At 36.6% G+C, this 20,097-nt stretch overlaps 1 non-coding gene and 1 pseudogene across 1 annotated transcript; one reads left to right on the top strand and one right to left on the bottom strand.

Annotated features, from left to right (window-relative positions):
- Window positions 1–364: 364 nt before the first annotated feature.
- TRNAG-CCC (transfer RNA glycine (anticodon CCC)) lies at window positions 365–435 on the bottom strand. The gene has a single exon. It is a non-coding gene; the product is annotated as a tRNA-Gly (tRNA).
- Window positions 436–7,518: 7,083 nt separating this feature from the next.
- LOC148861560 (granule-bound starch synthase 2, chloroplastic/amyloplastic-like) lies at window positions 7,519–19,528 on the top strand (annotated as a pseudogene).
- Window positions 19,529–20,097: the final 569 nt, after the last annotated feature.

Genomic DNA, 20,097 nt, shown 5'->3' with positions numbered 1-20,097 from the left:
ATTAATGCACCGGTGAGATCACAAAATTATTTTCCGGTGAGAAGTAATGAGAGAATGGAAAAAAAAAACAAAAAACAAAATAGAGAAAGATGAATGGGGTATTTTGATAATTTAATGTTTTCCGTCATCTGATTTAACGGTTAAGGGATCATTTGTCTGATGGCTAAAATTGAAGGGTATTTATTGCAAATTAAAGTATAAAAAGTTCTTAATCGAAAATTAAAATATAGGGGTCTTTGTCACTAACCCATAGTGCACGGGGTCCTTTGTAGTTTTACCAAAAAAAGATTTAATTAAATTAGGATTTAATATATGCCACTGTTTACAATAGTGGAAAATAGAAATTTGTTTCGAAAAGGGAAGATGCGCATCCGGGGAATCGAACCCCGGTCAGTACCGTGGGAGGGTACTATGATACCACTACACCAGATGCGCAAGCACATCAGAAACTGCCAAAACATTTTACTTCTGCAGTCTTCAATGTTTGTTGACGGCCATCCAACCTGTTGAACCGCCAACCCACCCATTTATTAACGGGTTGGGTTGCATCTTCTTATGTTGGGTCAGTAGCGAGTTGGTTAACCAAATAAAATGAGAATTAATGGGATGGGTGGGTTGAAGATCTCAACGAGTGATGTTCTAACCCAACCTCTCTCTCTCTCTCCCCAAATCCAAACCCTAACTGATACTAATTCAACAATGGCAATCCCTTCATACGTGAACCAAAGCTTCTACAACGATGACACAGATCTCATTTATTTATTTCTGTTATCCTCTGTTTCACATTTTATAGCTTCACTCAGTTGCAACAATATGGACAAGGGAGTGCAAACTTTACCACAGTTTATCGAAAGCAAAAGGGGGTCCTCAAACAGAGTGTGATGTTCTTCACACATATGGAAGCTGTTACTTTTTAACCTGCAAATTAATGTTTTGATTAATTTAACAAGGTAGTCATGAACTCACAAAACTACCTGTAGGACGTCCTTCCATGAATCTGGAGTCATTTCTTCAAGTTCACGGGCAAAATCAAAGGTGATGTCGCGGCATTAATTGGTGCTAGTAAAAGAAGATGGTCATTTTCTAGTTTTTCTTTGTTTTTTGGTATTTATATTGATTTTCTTCATTTTTTTCGTATTTTTTTTGTAATTCTGGTTATATTTTTTCAATTTTAATTATCTTTCATATTTATATTCTCTTGATTTTTTTGCATGCTATATGTTTTCTAATTTCTGTATTTTCTATAATTTATACTTATGTTGTTTAATAAGTAAAAGATTCATGGGTTGGGTTAAGGCGGGTTTGGGTTCAACCCAATCCATTTAGTTGTACACAAATGGATCATTAATGGGTGGGCGAGTTAGATGAATTGGATTGAAGCTTGATCCAAATCCAACCCACTCAAACCCGTCCGATTGCCACCCCTATGGCTAAATATTAATATTTTCCAACAGATTGATCCAACGATTTATGATTAAAGTGGGATGCTCGTAGGTTATTAAACGAGTGAAATTGCCAGATGTCATTCTCATTTTAGGGTAGAAGTTATGCATATAAAATTGGGAATTTAATACCTTATTATATTGTTTGGTTGCAACATTAATATTATGATATTTTTCAATAATGTGAGATTAGGGCAAACCAAAACAGTTGGACCATTTTAATAATCATATCAACTTGGGGTCTCATTATAGTATCTTGTTATATTAGTTAAGTACCTCTTTTGTGGATGGTTTTGGAAGGGCAGGGTTTGGGAAAGACAATCTTAAGAAATGTATGGATATAAACATGGAAAATGTTGGGATATGGTGGGGTTTTTGGGTAAAAACCTGCATTTCATTAAAACACATAGGGGAAAACAACTCCAGCAAACTACAAGACCAAGACCATAAGACTAAACAAACAGAAAGGCACAAACCAACAAAAGGAAAGAAAAAAGAAAACAAAAAATCACATAAGACTACAAAACTCAGGAGCACTATCCAACTCACTCACTAAAACCTTAGAAAACCAACCAAGAAAATACAAGTTTAGAGAGTGATTTTCATTAAAACCACTAGAAGCCAGCCCGTGAGTAGCTGAATTTGCTTCACTGGGAACCACGAGAAGCCAGCTTGCGGGTAGCTAAATTTGCTTCACCGGGAGCCACGAGAAACGAACAAACCTGCTTCACAAAGAGCTCAAATGTCTTTTAGGCTCAGTTTGGAAGGAGTATGAATAGAAATATGTAGAGTATAAAATCTTGTATTTTGTACTATTTTATAAGTATTTGCACTCTATATATTTATATTTGTACTTCTTTCAAACTGAGCTTTAACAAAAACATAATGTCTTGATGGACCGTCTACTGAGTTTGAAGAAGATATACAGTTCACAATATGTAAAGGCCCAAACCTGACCCAAACAAAATACATTTGTCTTTGCTGCAAAGAATAAGTGCATGAAGGTAGGGGTGTATACGGATTGAATTCAAATCGAATCAAGCAATATTCGAATTCAAATTTGATTAGAAAATTCAATATCCGATGGATATTGAAAATTAATATTCGAATTTGATTTGAATTCAACCAGTTAATTATTTTAGGTAATTAATAAATATATAAAATAAATATTTTATTTATATAAAGTATATAATATACAAATTTTTTATATAATTTAATTAATATATATTATATCAAACATTTAAATATTTTATATATTATATATAAAATTAAATAATCGGTTGAATTTGGATATTTATCGAATCAAATCAGGTCATATATGAATTCGAATTTGACTACCTAATTGGTATGAACAAGATATCCAAATTTGACTGATTAGTTATTCAAATTATCCGAATTCGATTCAATTATATCGAATCTTGAATTTGAAATCGGATTTTCAAATACCATTGACACCCTGGATGAAGTATAGATTTAGCACCAACTTCACACCTAAAGCAATTAGGGGATTGAGTCACCTTTCTTTTAAAAAGATTTTCCATAATCGACTGAGCATTCAAATAGCACCTCCATAAGAAATGCTTTACTTTTGGCTGAACTGGAAGTTTCCAAAGGAAATTCCACCTTTGTTTGAAACACTGTTTTTAAAAACGACCCAGAAATGGAACCGTTTTGGTCGCCAGTTTCTGAGTCAATGGTCTAACCGTCCAATTCGAATGGACGGTTCGTTCTGACAAGAAAATTTAAAAAATATAAAAAATAATTAAAAAATAAAAAATGGTAAAAAACCGTTGAATGGGTCGACGACTCAATGGTTCAACCGCCTGGGTCAACATTTTGTTGACTTTTTCAATAGTTTTTTACCAGATTCCGAGCTTATGCAAAAAGGGAGCTGGTTGCCTAAACAGTTCTCGAGTCGAACAGTCCAACCGTCCGAATCAATGGCGGTTTGAAAACACTGATTTGAAAGAGTGAAAGAAGATCTTGATGGGGAGATGTGCATATCAGAATTGATAGCTAAGTGATAGGTTGATTTCACTGAAAATTTCTAGATAGGGCTTGGAGCCTAAACTAATTGGTCCTCCCACTTAAGACGATTCCAATCTAATGTTAAAGGATTTTTTAAGCAACAACGTCAAGAAACATGGATTTTACACAACTTTCATTCCATGATTTGCGTTTGTTGTTGATTAGGGTGGCCACTTTTTGGTTTAGAGATTCCAAGGGTTAAGGCCCAAGAGGTTTATAATTTTCCAATCCTAGAATCCAAGGATCAATCTACTCCCCTTTACTGATTTTCCACATTACTCCACTATTCAGAATTTTCTTCCCTTCCATCACACTCTTCTATCACAAAGATGGAGACCTTTTTTTAAAAGGTATGAAGAAAATGGGAATTAGGACAATATTTTGCTTTTAATGTTCTAGCCCATAAACTTTAGGAGTCATTGGCAAGTCTCCATGCTGGCTTATCCAAAAGGGCCACATTAAAAATGTGAGGATATCTAATACCCAAACACCCATCCCCTTTACACCTAATAATTTGATTCCAAGCGACTCAATTAATTTCCTTTTTACCCTTTTTTTCTCTCCACTAGAAACTTTTTATTTCTTCAAATCTACACAAATCTTCTTTGGAAGAAAAAAAACATGACATACAATTAGATGGAATTGCAGTTATCACAGACTTCATAAGAACCTCCTTTCCCGCTTGAGATAATAAAGAATCCCTCCACCCAGTGTTTTGGAAGCCACTCTTTCTGAAAGGTAATTAAAAGTGTGGCATTTCTTCCAACCTATGAGAGGGAAAATCCCTAGATAGATAGAAGGGTTTTCAGCTTTTCTTATATGAAGAGCATTGGCCAAAATAGATTTCCCATATGCAGTTAACTTGTTGCCTCACACTTTCTCGCACATGCATATTTATCTAACAAAATTCCCGCTTCTTTAAGATTTGTTTTGGTGAACAGAAAACCGTCATCTATAAGATATAACCGGTGATTGCCTAGAAATTTTAACACTAGATAAAGTTTGACTGTTCACAAAATTGTTTAAGATGGCCAAGAATACATTAAAGATGATTAATAAGAGATATGGAGATAGAGGATCTCCTTGTTTAAGACCTTTCTTTGGATAAATTCTTTAATAGGGGGAATCATTTATAAGAATCTTATAACAAAACCCACATAAATTTCAAAATTAGGTAGGTGTTTGGCATCAGTGCCGGGAACATCACACTGCTTTCTGATAAAAAGGGTGCTGGTCATGTGGAGTTGTAAAAGAAATGATGCTTATTTTTTGTTTGGAACCGGTGCTGCCACATAGATTGTTTTCTAAGACAACAACATTGGTTTTGTTTGGTATCAGTGCTGGTAGCAATATTTTCAACATGGTCTATATCATCCAATGTCCAAGATGATGCCACATCATTGCACCAGTGGCAATAAAGCACCATTTCTAAGATAACATTAAATTTGGTTGCTCTAGATCACACTTTCCCAATTTCCAAGGCATGGTCTAGAGCAACATTTTTTTATGAAAAAACAATATCAAACAAGATGGCATTGTTTGAAGCACTACTTTTTCTGATGTGAAGCTTATATGACATCATTTTTTCAGAATCGATGCCAAATACCCACTAAATCATTATCATCATCATCATAAATCTAAGACTTATTCCAACAATATGGGTTGGGATACATGAATCCTATTCTGTTTTGTCTATGTCATATCCATAATTAAATTATGGGTATAAAAAACAAATCACGATCCTTAACCATGAGAATTTGGCTGTCGATTTGATGCAACCCCCCTCTTTTATCGGGGCTTGGGCATGGTGGAATAAGACGAGCAACATTGGAATAATAAAAATCTCAAAATTACAAAAATAACACAAATGTTTTGCAGGAATTATTAAACGAAGATGTAAGAAAAAATTAGAGGTTAGGTTTTGTATTTGGCATTCTAGCTAACTTAGTCAAATATTTATTTCCTTTTATTTATTTTTTGACAATTACTTATTACTCAAAGACAAATTTATTCTTATAAAAGTTTATGGAGGAAATCTATATAAAGAGAAAAAGAGAAAGATAAGAAAAAAAAAAAAGACTTTGAGTGACAATTATCATCAATACTTACGGATAAATAAAATATAAAGTATTAAATTCAGTAGAGTAAACCTATAAGTTGACCCCATTATTGCAAATATACCTGAAATTCTCAAGCTATAAATTAAATAAATATAAAATAATATTATAAAAAAAGATAAAATAAAAATATGTTTGGTTAAAAAATCTGTTGACAAAGTATTAATATGAGATTATAGTAATATAATATTACATAAGTAATTAAGTTATACAAAAAAAAATGAGGCATTTGTTTTGTAGCTTTCCAAAGTTTCATTGTTTGCCATTTCCCCTTTCCTTTTTCCTTTTCTAAGTAGCTCAGTGGGAAATGACTTAAGTTGGATAAATTATAAGGTGAGAAATCGTCCTAAATTTGCAGGAGTTGGTCGCAATGGAGCGATCATGTGGGCCATTAATCCAACTAATTTACCTTAAAGGTCTGTTTGGTTCTCCAGAATAGACATTTGGAATATTTTTTATTCCAATGGTTTGTTTGGGTAGAATGGAATTCATATTCCCATTCTAGTTGGAATGGGATTCCCCCATACAGGGGGAATGGTCAGAAAAGATCTCCCAATCAGAAATGGGTTTCCCATTCTAGGTGGAAACCCCTAAGGAATGGGGTTTCAATTCTAGGTTTTCTTAAAAAGTAAAGATCTCCCAATCAAAAAAGAAAACCCAAACCCTATTGTTAATAAAATATAATAATAATAATAATAATAATAATAATAATAATAATAATAATATATAACAAAAAATAAAGTAAAAATAAAATAATAAAACAATAATATTAAAGTATTAATAAATTAATGCACAATTGATTTTAATTCTATCTCTAGATGAACCAAATAAGTAAACAACAATGGCTGGAATCCGATTTAGATTCCCGTTTAAGCCAAACAGGCATCAAGAATAAGCAATCTAATTCTAATTCTAGGATATTCCAATTCCAATCCAATACTGTGATACGTGCCTTAGGAGAATTCACCCATAAAAGCTAGCTTTGCACTAGTTCTACAGTCTTGCTTAACACTAGGATATTTCACCACGTTTTGCAGTCCTGATGCCCATGCAAGCTAGCTATGTACTAGTTCACCTAGTCTCACCTGAACACTGCAATACCGATTGTTATGGACACATCGCCCGGCAGTGCACTGCGGCGCAGTCATAGGCAGCGGTGCACACAGCAGGCCGTATAGCAGCATGCACCGCCCGACAGTGCCGCATAGCAGCACGCACCACCCGGCAGCTCACAGCACGCACCGCCCGGCAGCACGTAGTACGCACCGCCCGGCAACACACAACACGCACCGCACGGTAATAGCACTAGGCAGCAGCACGCACCGCACGACAGCAGCACTAGACATCAGCACACACCGCACGGCAGCAGCACGCACCTCATGGCAGCAGCACTGCGAGACGCACGCACCGTCTAACAACAGTAGTAGGGAGAGGCCCACACGACAGCTCATTAGGGTGGGTCCACACTTATCTTACCACATCAGCTCTGCTCACCAACTCGCTGCCAGCTTCACCATTCCTTATCCCTTATCCCTTATCCCTTATCCTTATCTTATCTTATCTTAAGTAAGAGTTGTGTTACTATTAGGAGTAGGTAATTAGGAGTTTGAGTTTAAGTTGGATTACCCTAGCCTAGCCGAATCCAACAAGGAATTTCCTTCTGTAATCTCCTATTTAAGGAGCTACGAATTGAAATAAAGGCATTCAGATTTCCAGTCAAGAGAAGAGTGAGGAGAGTTCGGGTGGTCTCTTGGACAAATCACCCATTCGGAGAGTTCGGGTGGTCTCTTGGACAAATCACCCATTCAGTTTCCCACAATAGGGTCTTCACGCAAGGGAAGGCGCAAGGGAAAGCAGGGCTTTCTCCCCGTGGACTGACTCGTGACGAGATCCTACGGGCCCATAACATTCTGGTATCGGAGCCAAACGTCATGGGCGATATGGAGCAGCTATCATCCAAGGTCCACGAACTGGAACATAGGCTAGCAGAAACCAGCATGGAGGTTTGTGAAGTCAAGGAAGATGTCCAGGAGCTGCGACGCCTGCTGGAAGCATTCCTCTCCAACAAAGAAAGGAGTTATGAGGGAACCGCCAACACAAACAGTCGCCGTCCGGACCGGGCAGAGGCATCCAACAAATAGCAGATCGCTGCCCCGACAGCCGCAGTTATTCCCAAGTATAGCCGTTTGGAGTTTTCCTCATACAGCAGCAGCGGTGACCCACTGGGATGGTTGTACCACTACGAGCAATTCTTTTGTAATTAGCGCACAGAGGATGGAACTGTAAGGTCTCCTCCTTTGGATGGGGATGGTAACTATGTAGAAGTCCAAGAAACAGGAGTGCGCAGGAGATATAAGGTGGATGGGCAGGATATGGAGGTAACTTTCTTTCAAGCTTATATTGATGGCATGGATTTTGTGTTCATGGACAGCCCTATGTTTCACAATATTGGGAAAAATATATATGGGGGAGGCCGAGAGGATATTTTAAAACACATGGTTCTCTTCTGTAAGGCTACTCTTGAGGTTCTCTTCTGTAAGTATATCCGATGTGTTCCTGTGATCCACAATATAGCACACCGGGGTCGTGGTCCAGTACGCAATTTTCGTTATGTAGATCTTCCACAAAACTACTTCAAACTACATGACCCAGGAGGTGGGGAACACTTCAATGTCCTTGCAGCTGGCTTGAAAGTAGTAAATCGTGTAGTCACGGTAAGCCATGGTTACACCTGGGAGCTGAAAACTAAAGAAGGTGGTTGGGGTCTGCATCAAATAATAAATGTGTGATTGGAAGCTGAAGGGCATCGTGAATGGGACTGATGCAAAAGAAGGGAACCCACAGTTGGACGTTTACCTGGCATCTGATGGCTATACCAATTACTCTGTGGAGACTCTTCAGAATGGCAAGTCTCAATGCAAAGCAGCTCTACAAAGGGAGCTTGGTCTTCCTCTTCGGGAGAATGTTCCTCTGATTGGGTTCATTGGTAGGCTTGACCATTAGAAAGGTGTTGATCTCATTGCTGAGTCCATTCCTTGGATGGTGGACCAGGATGTGCAACTAGTCATGCTGGGCACTAGGAGACCTGGCCGGGAACAACTTCTCAGACATTTTGAGAGTCAACACCATGACAAAGTCAAGGGTTGGGTTGGTTTCTCTATGAAAATGGCTCATCGAATAACTACTGGTGCAGACATCCTACTTATGCCTTCTAGATTTGAGCCATGTGGACTGAACCAGCTTTATTCACTGAGCTACGAGATAGTCCCTGTTGTTCATGCTGTTGGTGGGCTGAGAGATAGTGTGCAATCGTTTGATCCATTGGCAAAATTCCAAGCCACGTATCCGGAATTCGAGCTTGAGGACAAGTTCGTTGTCCAAGAGGGGTGTGATGTTATGGACACACTGCCCGGCAGCGCAATGTGGTGCAGTCATAGGCAACGGCACGCACAGCAGCATGCATCGCCCGGCAGCACGCAACACGCACCGCCCGACAGCACGCATCACGCACCGCACGGCAGTAGCACGCACCACACAGCAGTAGCATGCACCTCATGGCAGCAGCACTGCGAGACGCGTGCACCGCCCGACAGCAGCAGTAGGGCGGGGCCCACACGATAGCTCATCAGGGTGGGTCCACACTTATCTTACTCAGCTCTGCTCACCAACTCGCCGCCAGATTCACCATTCCTTATCCCTTATCCCTTATCCCTTATCCTTATCTTATCTTAAGTAAGAGTTGCGTTGCTATTAGGAGTAGGTAATTAGGAGTTTGAGTTTAAGTTGGATTACCCTAGCCTAGCCGAATCCAATAAGGAATTTCCTTCTGTAATCTCCTATTTAAGGAGCTATGAATTGAAATAAAGGCATTCAGTTTTCCAGTCAAGAGAAGAGTGAGGAGAGTTCGGGTGGTCTCTTGGACAAATCACCCATTCGGAGAGTTCTGGTGGTTTCTTGGACAAATCACCCATTCGGTTTCCCACAATAGGGTCTGCACACAAGGAAATGTGCAAGGGAAAGCAGGGCTTTCTCCCCGTGGACCGACCCGTGACGAGATCCTACGCGCGGGCCCATAACACCGATGTCACCACCTACGCTGTACGATTACAACTAGGAGGCATGATGTAGGCTCTGATACCATTTGATACGTGCCTTAGGAGAATTCCCCCTTAAAAGCTAATTCTTAGAAGGAGGGAACCCAAGCACATATATACCATACAACAATATCTCATACTACCAATGTGAATATTTCATATTAGCATCCCATACTACCAATGTGGAACAAATGGATCACAACATACTCACCCTAAACTAGGGGTGCAAGTTGGGTGAACCCAGTCCAAGCCCAAGTTTGAACCAGCCCAACCAGAAATTTTACACGGGCTGGGCTTATATATATAGCTGGACCTGGGCCCAACCCAAGTGCATCAAATGGGCTCAGGTTGGGAAGATCGGGCATGACCTCAGGCTCAGTCCAGGCTCAGGCCTTAAGCCCAAATTTTAGGATCGGGCCCGGATTGACCATAAACCTGGCCCAACCCGCATGACTTGCACCCCTACCCTGAACCAAACGAATCCTACGATAGTGATAGTGAGAGTACATTAATGCAATGGCGTTCATCAATCCGTTTAGCTACAGCGAAGAGGTTACAGAGAGCCCGACCGGTAGATTTTAAGCTCCCAGTTAGTGCCTATCCTAACATTTTTTGCCACTACAATTCTGAACCGGTGTGGCCCATGTATCTGAATATATAGTCATCAAGGAATGGGAAAGAAGGGAAGAGTGGCAAGAAGTCATTATTCAGTTGATGACTTACACCCATAACTACTCTATGCAGTTTTCTACTCTTGCTGGTACTAGTTTCCGGGTCTAGATTGTAGAACGAGGAAGAGCTGCACAACAGACCAAGGTTTTGTAACAATGAAGAGGAAAAATAAGAGTTGTAAGGATAAAGAAGAATGAGAGGCAACCATTCAACTGGAATCAGTATAAAGGCTATCAGCTCTTGTACTCTGCTTGAAATTATGTTTCCTTCTGGTGTCCTTCAAGAGCGCTTCTCTTGAGAGGTAAGGCCTACATCCCCCCGGGACCGTGCGTGCGCTCCAATCTTCTATCTTAATAAATTTCTCTTTTTCTTCATCAGAAAGGTGAAAGGGTGTACATAATTAAGAGATGTACAAGCCCTAATCAAACAAAAAGACAAGGCCTCAGTAATAAAGAGAGCATTATATCAGCAGTTCAGTCAGCTCAAGCCTTGTTTAGCTAATCCATCAGCAGTATGATTAAGGTCTCGACTTGCGAGGAATCCATCTGAAGGGGCACTTGAGCAAAGAGGCTGCTAGTTCAGGAAGTTCAAACAGAAGATGAATCACAAATTCACAATGAGTCAGAAAGTACCTGACAAATAACTGAGGTCCAGAAATTTCAATTACATGCATCAGTACGTAATGGGGGAAACATCTAAAAGAGAAGCTGCTCATGGTAGTATATTTTTGCCAAATGAACTTGAACCAGCAACTATATGAGAGTAGCTGCCTTGCTGCTGAACCAAATGGACTAGCCTAGCCCATGGTTCAGCAAGAGGATGCATATTAATTTATCCGTATCAGCCACAAGCACCTAAACAGGGACAAAGAAAGAGTAGTAAAAAATTAAATATCAAAAACCTGGAGTTACTTTGGAAGCAATCCAAACATGTACACCCATAAGAAGAAAATTTGGAATAGTTTTTGTGACAATATGAAAATATGTTTGATTAGAAACAGTTAAGAGTTGGACAATCTAAATAGGCCATCATAGGGTGAACTCTGTCATATGTAAGTTGTTAAAACAATCCATTCATATATACCTGAGAAATTGAAGGATGACATGAGAGGACACATGCAAAGCAGCTTCTTAAAGGGATGGACCTGACCCAGACAATAGCATAGAAATGGAATTTCCATTACTAATAGTCCCAGCAGCCACTACTGCACTCACGGATGGTTGTTTCACAAGCCCACCTTCATGTTCAGCTAATACCAATGTATTTATCTACGCGAAGAGTCAGAGAAACACAATCACAATAAAACAATTCAAACGAGTTGCCCGAAGCAACAAATCCTAACATCCATTTAAATCAGGAAATAAGAAAATTAAATCTATGAAGGATCAAAATGGTGACTTAGCTTGAATTAAATGCATATCTGAAAGGAATTTGAAACTGGATTCTGGTGACAACAAATCCACCCTAGTAATGAATACATGATTTGTTTCTTCAAAAGAAGATGAAGAGGAATGGAGATTTGAAAAAGGAAAACAGAGCTTAAGTAGAACTAAACAAACAACTCGTAAATTGCAAGAGTAGTGATGGGGAGAACTTACATATCTACAAATGGAATTGAGAGGTGAAGAAACGGTCAATATATAATTTCCGAACTTGACCCGACTCTATAGGATCTAACCCGATACCAATCCGACATGACCTTAACACTTCAATTGTATATTTTTAATACGCTTTGAAGACCTAAAATCTATTAATTTAAGTTAAGAATTTGTTTTATAAAATCTAAGATGTTACTTTTTTCATTTAAAAAAAGAAAAAAAAATCAAAGCCAATATGTAAATAAATCTTAAACTTTAAAGTTATAGAGTTAGAAGTCAAAAAATTACAAGAATATTTTGTATATATGTAGGGTATCATGACCCACCCACCGGGTCATCCAAAACCCAAATCCAACCTGAACCCAACTCAAGTTGAATAATCAAAACCCTAACCCAACCCTAGCTAAAGCCAAATATATAGGGTCGGGTCAAGCTGGGCTTACCATTTAACCTGACCCATTGACATCCCTGTCCATCCTCACAGCCTTGCAGCTGGTCTTTTAAGAATCAAATCCGAATTTGTATTTGAGGTTGAGAATATTATATGATGAAGATATTCCTAAAATAAAAAAAAGGAAAATAAAAAACACTCATAGTTGATCAATTTTCTATACTTCTACTGAGAGACTTTCGAATTATCATATAGATCAATAATCAAGAAACTTTTAATTAGCATAATTGATCAATAATGAATTAAACCTTATAAGTTTTTTTTTCCTTTTTTGCACTCTCATTTTCTACCAGAAAATGATTACATCTCATCCAAAAGTAGAGACTTAGGGGCCATTTGGCTAGTCTTTTTGGGAAGATCTTTTAGTAGCTCTGACAGATGTATTGAGCTTTTGCATTAAGATCTGAACAACTTGAAGCCCATTTGGTTAAGGCCCGTCTTTCCGCACGAAAACAAATAGAAAAAAAACATACAAAAACTCCATTTGGAACTTCCCAAAAATCACCAATTTTAGGCTTCTTGTATTTTTTGGTGCATTGGCTTTTGGCAACTAGATCTACCACAAATCAAACGGGAAAAGACTGAATCACAGTCTATCGGACTTGTAAATAACCAACAGACCATGCAAAAAAAAGCACCAAACCGGACCTTAATAAAATCAGGCATTATAGACCATGTCATGGGCCACCCTATTACAAGATCGAGATGTATGAGTGAGCACAGAGAAAGGGAATTCTCGCAGAAGATCTTTATAGTTTAATACTGATGTGTGCCATTTCCACAGGGGGTCCAAGTCAGAAGAGATAGTCTGGAGTCTGGACTGCCAGCTCTGAATCACTTTCAAGTTTCAACAATGAATCTTTTGGAGCAGCAAGCTTTTTGCCAAGCAAAGCCCTTCCAATATTGCTATGATTTCTGTTTCAATTGGGTCACCACAAGTCACTGGCATGGCCTGGCCAACTACAAGTATTGTAGGGGTGGCTTAGACCATTTTTGAATCTGCCTAGAACCCTAGGGCTCTGCCATGTTTGAATGTCTAATGGAATGGGGCTTATTGTTTAAAAGGTGACTTGGGATTCAAAGTTTTATGCTCCAAGTGTACTTTGCATCTGAATTTTCAAATATACCAAATTGTCAAGATTCCCCTGGTAAGCAAATTTATATCATGGAGCCCAAAACTCTGAATGGACTATTGCCCAAATTTAAACATTGGGCCGAAGGCCCAAGCCGGATTTGGTTCCGAGGTCAAGTCCAACCTTTGCAACACAAGCTCAGTCTGACCTGAAAATTGACATACTCAGTTTTGTGCCTAGGCCCTGGCTGGGCTTGGGTTGGTAGATTGGTCTCAAGTTTGTTTATCAGGTCCAATGCACTAATTAAAAAATTGGATAAAACTATTTATTATCACTAATTTAAACCTTTAAATAAAAAAATTGTATATTTTGCATATAAATATGCATGTATATGTCTGAGTACGTGAGTATGTAGGTAAAGTTTTTAGCTATTTGTATTGAGACTTGGCATCGAGTCGTTGGTTGGGGGGAGGGCTACTCCCTATTGTGTAGCCCATTTATTTAATAAAAGAAATGTTTTACCAATGTAATAAGCCATTAAACAGAAAAGTGATCTTAGGCACAAAACGCTTGGTACACCATTTTTTAAAGTAGTATTGTTGTTGATCCCTGCAACAACTATTTTAGTGTGTGTTTGGTATCGATGCCGTTGCTCCATAAAATGGTGATACATCAGCGCCACGTTGGAAGAAACGGTGCTTCAGGAAATATCTGTTTGTTTGGAATCATTTTTCTATAAAAAACAGTGCTCCAAGCCATGCTTTGGAAATCGAGAAGACGTTGTTTGAAGCAACGCCGAATTTGGCGTTTTCTCATATTGCAGCTTGTTCCTGCCAATGAGGACGTGATGTGGCAGTGACATGAACTTCTTATAATGGGTACCATTGCTGAAAACAAACATGGAGCACTGGTACCAAACAGAAAGTATTGATGTTTTTCCAATAAATGTCCTACCTGACAGCAACATTTCCAAATAGAAAAAAGACATTGTTTTCTTAGAAAATGATGCTTCCAATCCACACATCACCAGCACCATTTTCTGAGAAAACGGTGTTGTATCTGCATTAACCTTTTGGCTCCATTCCTAATCAGAATGGTTCGATAACAGTTGAAAATGGCTTAATTGAAAGGTTTATCAAATAAGTTTTGTGAGATTTTGAGCTATCTATCTCTCTCTCTCTATCTCTCTCTCTCTCTCTCTCTCTCTCTCTCTCTCTCTCTCTGATATATATATATATATATATATTAAAATTGGTCCATCCATGTCAGCACGTCTCTCCTTTGAGAGAAACTATTTATCTATTTTCTCAAATTTTTGCATTTATTTTATTTTATTTTGTTTTGAAAATATAAAATAATAATCATTGCTTATCTTGATTAGATTAATAAAGTTGCACACTATTAATTCCATGTCATTTTTAAAACAATCAATGAAATGTATTTTCCCAATAACTTAAATAATAATCTCTTCCCTAAAATTTATCGTAAATAATCCCTTCTCTAATTCCTATTTATCTTCTAAATTATCTCTAATTCCTATTTATCTCCAAAATTATCTCTAATTTAGTAGAGAATTTCTCTCCTGAATTATCTCTAATTCCTATTTATCCACTCCCCTACTTTTTATCTAATCTATCTAAAGAAAGTTTGGATTAAAAAATTTAAGAATTATTTAAATATTCTAACAAAATTATATAATAACCTTAAAATATTTATTAAAATCACAAAAAATAATTTTATATTTTTACAAAATATATCACGAAATTATGTACTAACAATTTAAATTATGTTTTTCTAGCTTACCAACTTAAATGTTTTTCAAATATTTAATAATATATAATAGCTTTAAATATATCAAATTCAAATAGCAAAAAAATTTAAATAATTTATAGATTATTTAAATATTTAAATAACTATATTTTAAATAGTTAAAATAATGAAATTATGTAATAAATTAAAAAAAAACTTCAAAGTACAAAAATAATTCTAACATAATATTGAAATTAATAATAATTTAATATATTACAAAATTAATAATGAAATTATGTAGTATAAATTATGATTTCATGGATAATTAAATTCAATAAATAATTAATATTTTAAAATTTAAATATTTTACATATTATTTAATCCGATTGCATCCCTAATTGCAAATTGCTTTGTTTTAAAATTTGAAGAACAATGAAGGTTAAGAGAGTTTCGGTTGATTCTTTTAAATCAAATGGCCACAAGGTATATTTAAATCCAATTAAAAAACTCAAGGTATGTTTCAGTCAATTAATAAAAATTCAAGGTATGTTTAAGTCTTTTACCCTTACTTTTTAATTTCTGGTATCATAGCTGGACAAAATTTTATTCCAAAAAGTCAGAAGGCCCAACATCATGGGGGATACAAAGCATCGTGGCCAGCAAGCTTAAAGGAAGAAAGGGACATAATAATCATAATGTGGGCTTGTTGTGTCTTGGAAAATATATAGCTTGTGTTGGTAACATTGCCACTTTTACTTGTAATGTTTTCGATTGGTCAATACAAATTTTATAAGAATATGTTTTTTTCTACCACAAATTCTTTGGGTTATCATTACAACATTGTGTGACATTGTTGTCTCTAAAGAAACATCAAATTGGATGCTTCTATTATAAATGTCAACACCTAATCCAATGCAAAATGGGATTCAATCCTCACAAAATCATTCTCACACCCTAACCATGAAGCTATGCATTGGAAATATCTATCTATAAATAAAAACATATAAATATGGAGATGTTCCCGATGCACGACTGCAAAAGGCTGTGAGCATGACCTGAATATGATTTTGTAATGACTGAATCTGGTGTCATTCAATACTTATATCTTTTTAGTGAAAGTGGTTATCTGATGTGGTGTGACAAGACACTTTCTCAAAAAAATTGTATTGACCAACATAGAATGTTGCAATTAGAAGTGACAATGATACCAAACACAATCATAATCACATGTTTCCAATTTGAGGTAAAAAATGATTTTGCTCGTTTTTTTTTTTCTTTTTACTATAAAGACAAATAGAGGGCTGAATTTTTTTGCTAGACTGAGTCTCATATTGGGCTGCTTCTAGCTATATGAGGTGGGGCCCCCCCTGAGATGTGAGAACCCTTTGAGCAATATTTAGGAGAAAATCAAAGTCCAAAAATGGTACATTTTCAAACAAAAATATGGCTTTCACTGAAGTGTTGAACAGCTGCCCTAAACAATATTCCTTATCATTTATGGAGCAATTTTGTTATTCTTGGAAGTTGAATACTCCTTGTATTGTGAAAATATTGTCATGAGATTTCTTTCCTTTCTTGTTCTTGTTTTCTATTTAAAAAAGTGAAACCATGGTAATCTCCCCTCATGACAGAATTGGGGATTACTCCTTATGGAGTAGGTCTTAATACTAAACCATGTTAAATTTTTGTGTTCTTTGAGTGGTTTGTATATATTGTTCTTTTGCCACATGGTATCAGAGCATATAGGAATAGGTCTAGGATCAGGCTAGAGGTCCATTTTGTGGGTTCTATCGATTGAACTTTTCTTTGGGCATCACCATTGCCTTCGCTTCTCTACCAATAGGTGTTGTGCTCTGCTTTTTTTTTTTTTTGTGGCAGTCTCAAGGTACTACTTGTTCTCATTAAATTTCAATTTGTTTAAAGTTCTGCCCTTTTTTTTTTGTCATGGACCAATTTTCTACACAAAGTGACACCAGATTCAAGATTAGTATCATACAATTGAATGGACTTAATTATTTGTCTTGGGCTAGACACAGCAAGAGGAAAAATAGGATTTGTAAATGGAGAAACTAAAGCACCAAAATGGATGATCCTAAGTGTGTTGAATGGGAGATAAATGATCAATTGATTTTATCATGGATGCTTGGAATTATGGAACCAAAAATATATGATATTTTTGCCTATGTTGAAACGGCTAAAGACTTGTGGGATTCTATTTGTGATATGTATGGACAACAAAATAATGCTTCAAAAATATTTAAGATACAATAAGAACTAGTTCAAGCTAAGCAGGGAGACAAATCTTTCATTGACCATCTTGGATTTATGAAGAAAAAATGGGATGAACTTCATAAGTATCGTCCTCCAACAACTAACCCAAGAATTTTGCAAACTAGAGAAGAGGAACATAAAGTTTTTTAGTTATTTGCTAATTTGAAGCATGAATAGGAGTTCTTGAAAAGACGGTTATTAGTGGGCCAGATTCCATCCCTAAAGGATGTGTGTGTCCTATTCAACAAGAAGAGACTAGATTACATATCATGAATCCAGATACTAAAGGAGTAGGGGAACTTGTAGAAAACAATGCTTTCAGTGCTAAATATGATTAAGAAAATTCTACTTTGTATAGTGGAAAATGACCCAACTCTACCAAGGGGTATGGAAATGGTAATCGTGTGTACTGCGAGCATTGCAAAAAACTTGGACACGTGAAGGAAAAGTGTTGGATCCTATACCCTCATCTTAGGGCCAACAAGAACAAAGACTCCAAGGATAATATCTTTATCTTTGGAGAGAATTACTCAAGTGCTACAAAAAATCATTCAAAATTTTGGTCAACAGTTGTTGATTCCACTCATGCAAGACTCTTCTACCTCATTGGCTCAAAGTTTTGGTAATATCTTTACCTTTCTTTCTCTTTCTGGAAATTCTAATTGGATAATTGATTCAGGTGCAACAAACCACATGTGCAATAACTTAACTCATATTTCTAATATCTCTCTGTTAAACAAACTATCTCTATAGCCAATGGGGATCACATTCTTGTTCAAGGAATTGGAAAAACTCAATTACTTTCATCCAATTCTGATGTCATGCTCATTCCCTTCATTCTCTTCAAATTTGTTGTCAGTAAGCAAAATTACTAGAGAACTGAACTGTAATGTCACATTCTCTTCTCATAATGTGACATTTCAAGATAAAGCCACAGGGAGATTGGTGAAGGACATCTCAAGGATAATAACACTCATGAAGATGTCTCTTGGGTATGGCACAAAAGATTGTGACACCCATCAGATAAAGTGCTACTTTTCTTGCATCCCACTCTTATTTTGGATTCTAGTAGTTGTAAAGTTTGTCATTTGTCTAAACAACATAGATTGCCTTTTGCTTGTAGCTTGCATCTTTGTGAGAAACCATTTGAGTTAGTAAATTTTGATTTGTGGGACCATCACCTATTGATTGTCGAGAAGGTTTTAGATATTTTATTACTTTCTTTGATGATAAGTCTTGAACCACCTGGATTTATTTGCTGAAATCTATTGATTCTCGGGAAGGTTTTAGATATTTTATTACTTTCGTTGATGATAAGTCTTGAACCACTTAGATTTATTTGTTGAAATCTAAAAGTGAAGTGTTTAGTGTTTTCAAAGATTTTTTCCAAATGGTTCTTACTTAGTTTAATGCTTGGATTAAAATTTTTAGAACTGGTAATGGTACTGAGTATGATAACAAACATTTTGCATCGTACCTCAAAAGTGAAGGGATCATTAATGAAATCTTTTGGTCATATGCAGTTTTAGCTAGTTGCTATTTGATCAATAATGTTGCCTAGTAGAGTTTTGAATGATAAGTCTCCTTTAAAAGTTATCAAATGACACAAAATTGATATCTCTCACCTTCGGGTTTTTGGGTGCATTTGTTTTGTTCACCTACAAAATGCTAGAAAACTTGATCATCATGCTTCTAAATGTGTCTTCATTGGATATTCTTCTACAACAAAGGGGTATAAATGCTATGATCCCAAAACTAAGAAATTATATATCTCCCTAAATGTCTCATTTGTTGAGAATGAATCATATTTTCAAAAATCTTTGGGTCAAATTCAGGGGGAGAATTATGGTGAATTTGCTCATTTTCCTCTTTTTAGTGAAGATGTACATTTGAATGGCATTATAGATCAAATAGGCAAACAAATAAGTGAGAACAGAGATGTTCATGGAGAAGGTCCTCCAATTTCTACTCAAGAAGATAGTGTTGATCCTATGGAATCCATGGTTGAACTTGAACCTGATCATACATTATAATCACATACACCATTCAATGACCAAAATCTTCCTTGAAGGTTATCGTGTGTTCATCAACCTTTTGTTAGACTTCAAGACTTTTACACTTATTATGTAGCTTCCTTCCCTATTCAAGACTATGTTTGCTATGATAATCTATCTTCTTCTCACTTGGCCTTTTCAACTTCCATCGAAAAACATATTGAACCATTTAGCTTTGATGAAGCTAAGGACCATCCGATATGGAGGAAGGCCATGGATGAAGAACTTCAAGCCCTCAACAGAAATCATACATGGGATATTGTGCCATTATCAAAGGGAAATAAGTTTGTAGGATGCAAATGAGTCTACAAAATCAAGTACAAGAGTGATGGTTCTCTAGAACATCATAAAGCAAGGTTGGTGGCCAAGGGCTACACTCAAACCTATGGAGTTGACTACAAAGAAACATTTGCTCATGTTGTAAAAATGAATATTAATAGAGTGCTTATGTCAGTTGCAATAATTTATGATTGGCCTCTCTTCCAAATGGATGTAAAATTGCATTTTTACATGGTGACCTCAAAGAAGAATTTTATATGGATCTCCCT

The sequence above is a fragment of the Nelumbo lutea genome, chromosome 4, assembly GCF_056320005.1.
Source record: "Nelumbo lutea isolate HS-2025 chromosome 4, American lotus-T2T, whole genome shotgun sequence".
Classification (NCBI taxonomy): domain Eukaryota; kingdom Viridiplantae; phylum Streptophyta; class Magnoliopsida; order Proteales; family Nelumbonaceae; genus Nelumbo; species Nelumbo lutea.
Note: the sequence above shows the minus strand (reverse complement) of the source record. Positions and strands in the feature narration are given on the sequence as shown.